Source organism: Gekko japonicus, unplaced genomic scaffold (assembly GCF_001447785.1).
Source record: "Gekko japonicus isolate JY-2015 unplaced genomic scaffold, Gekko_japonicus_V1.1 scaffold2377, whole genome shotgun sequence".
NCBI lineage: Eukaryota > Metazoa > Chordata > Lepidosauria > Squamata > Gekkonidae > Gekko > Gekko japonicus.
Genome location: NW_015167606.1, coordinates 197,753 through 201,013, shown reverse-complemented (window position 1 = coordinate 201,013; position 3,261 = coordinate 197,753). Strand labels below are relative to the sequence as shown.

General features: G+C 46.9%; 1 protein-coding gene across 1 annotated transcript in view; it reads left to right on the top strand.

The window, feature by feature from the left end:
- Positions 1-3,261, top strand: part of ENO4 (enolase family member 4) — a 43,132-nt gene that overhangs the window by 35,666 nt on the left and 4,205 nt on the right.

The following is a 3,261-nucleotide window of genomic DNA, read 5'->3' as shown; positions in this document are numbered from 1 at the left end:
GCAGGGCCCTGATCTCCTCCAGGAGCTCATTTCATCATTACGGAGCTGCCACCGAAAAGGACACTGCAATTGATTGCTTTATAAAATATATGAAATGTTTAGAAAATTAATCTTATTAAATATAGAGGCATGTAGCCATTCATACGACCCCAAAGACTTAATGGCAGAAGCCTTAAGAGGAGGGTTTTTTGATTTCCACGAACTCTCTCCTCCCGCTGCTGATCCCCCATTTTGCTCCCATGCTGTTCCTGAGGGTCTGCTTGTCCAATTTAATGGGGGGAGCCCTCAGTGGGCTATTGAAAGAGGGGGAACCAGCTAAGGCCCACTCTGCAAAGTTCAGAGATGGTTGGATACATGCCACAGTTTGGATGTAATGTATTTGCTATACCCCCCCCCCCAAGGTCAGTTTTACGTTGTTGATAATCTAGTGGAATCAATCAAAAGGAAAAGTAGCCTGAAGATGCATTGGGTGAGAAAGGATTTAAATTTAAATGTAATTCAAACAGATTTTACGATAGTGCAATAACTCCCTTAGTTAAGATATTAGGTGAAACTTTTTTGATAATTAATGTGTGTGTTCCTTGTTTAAAAACTTTAGTTTTTATTGCAAAATTCTGGTTAGCTTTTGATAACTGTCTTGAAAATTTGGTTATCAGATATCCAACAGCACAGATTATTCTCTTGGGTGATATGAATGCAAGACTCAGTGCTAGCAGTGTGGATTTTCTGAAATTTTACGTTTGGAGAAGGCTTGGCCTTTCCTAAACTGGGTTAACAGTAGGATATCTTTAGATGGGGCATCAGTGTTGGTGGCACCTATTTGCTGAACTTAACAACAGAATTTAAGTTGGGAATTTTAAATGACCACCAGGAATTAATATCCGATCAGGTAACTAACTTTACTTATATCTCCACCCAAGGAGCCAGTATTTTAGACTATATTCTTGTAGCAGGTGAATTACGTTTAAGAATAGCTAAATTCACCATGATGGAAATTTTTTGTAGTGATCATCTCCCCGTAAAAAGTGCATTCCAAATTTTATACAACTGGTAGGCCCATATATCACAGGTATAATAAATGGAACCCCTATATTGCTGATAAAGCTAGGAAGCTGATGAATCAGGAAAGTATAGATGATATCAAAAGAGAAATTCTCAATCACACAACAGGACAAAACTTAGGTCAGTTCCTGGCTAAATTATTGGGAGCATTTCAAACCTTATTTCTGAAACATGTTGCAACTGTAAGAAGGGTGGGAAAGATGGAATGGTATGATAGTGAATGCCAGAAGGCTAAATCAAAACTCAAGAGGAACTATCAAAGAATGAAAATTTGCTGTACTCAGCATCATATTTCAGACTGTATTGATCAGAAATTAGTTTATAGGAGGCTATTGTGTGTGAAAAAGCAAAGACACACAAGACTGATGTGGCTAAAGTTGGATAATTGTGCCTAATCAAAAAAACCCTCAGTTGTTTTGGAAAACCCTTAATGATTTAAATAGGCAGCAGAGAAATCGTGAAAGCAAAGAGGAAATCTCTCAAGAAATCTGGGTGGACTATTTTCTACATGAGAGTGAAGGTATTGAGGCCAGTGATAAGATCTCTGAGTTGAAACTAGCTTAGCCTCAGTTACAGAAATATGGAAGTTGAACCTGATGAGGTTCTTAGGCTGATTCATTGCCTAAAACCTGGTAAGGCTGCAGGTCCAGATGGCATCCCATCCGAACTGTTCCTCTTAAGTCCCACTTTGTGGGCTTCACTTCTGGCTGTTTTTTTAAAATTGTATTAGATCAAACATGTGAAATCCCTGCAGACTGGCATGGTACCCATTTACAAAAATAAGGGTACTCACTTAGATCCCATGAATTATATTAGTTTGCTTTCTGTGCTGGGCAAATTCTATGCCATGCCTTTGGAACTCAAATTGGATGAACGATTACAATATTTTGGGACCTGAACAATTTGGCTTCAGGAAAGGTGTGACAGAGTGTCAAGGGTTAATATCTTACAAAGTCTGAGAACCTTTGAGTGACAGACAGGGCTGGCCCGAGGTTGTCCTGCACTCTAGGCGAGCGCAGATGCCAACCTCCCGGCGGGGCCTGGAGACCATCCTCCCAGCCCGCCTGGCAGGTAGGGGTGGCTCCATGCCCCCCCCTTTTAAAAAGGAGGCACAGAAAGGTGTGGGGGGGCAGACAGAAGAAGCTGCAAAACTCGGCAGGGTGTTTTGTTTGCAGCCGGGCTGTGCTGGGCCCTTTAGCTCTCACCCAGTGACATGGTGGGGAATGCTTCTAAAAATCAAAACAGGTACCACCCGGGGCTGCCGCCTCCTCCTCCTCCACCAGTGAAACGAGCAAAAAGTCTATTCAACACAGCCCCCTCCCTCGAGACCAGCCCCCCCCAGCCCGCTTCCCTCCTCCGAGCTGCTGCTCTCTTCTCGGCGCCTTCCTCTCTCTCCCTCTGTCGGCCGTCCAAGGCCCCTGAGGCGTGGTCTGCGGCGGGGAGACGGACGTTTTTGTTTTTGGCCACGCAAGACTCGGACGTTTTTGTTTTTGGCTGTTACAGACTTCCCAAAGGAGCCTGCCTGGGATCTATAGGTTTCGCTGGATCCCTGCCCCCATTTCCTTACAGACAGGCGAGTTAGGCACTGTATTTTGACCGACTGCAGGTGGTTGGTGCTTGGTTGAATGGAGATGAGTGGTTTTGGGGGTGCCCTTTGTTTGCTTGAGAGGGGATTGGCGTTTGATTGTTGTAGGCCGGGAGACAAATTCTGGAGTGGAGGCAAATCCCGCTCCCCTTGACCCGCGAACTAAACGCGTATCCCCCCCGCGCTGTGTTTAAACCTTTCTTTTTGCAAATTTTCACAAGCTGTCTCTCTTCATTTGTTGTTCCTAAATGGTGGGATGTCAGTCTCTCCCCAGGAGAGTGCTTCCTGAGACGCCCACACCCTGCAGGCGCCCTTCCCAGACAGAGTCCGGCTAAATGCCCGGCGCTGCCTCTGGGAAAGGTGCGCAAAGCCTTTCGCTCCCTCTCCTCTTCTGCCACCGCTGCCCGCTCCCGGCCACTCCAGGTGCGCCGCCCCCGCACAGGTCAGAGCCTTGCGCTGCCTCCTCCCGTGCGTCAGAGCCAGCGAGGACGAGGCGCACTTGAGGTCCGGCGGCAACGGCTCTTTGGCGCGCGGGAGTGCAGGGGGCAGGCAGGCGCACGTGCCGCCCCCACTCCCTCGCCAAAGAGACCCCCTCCCCCACAATCCCCTGAGAG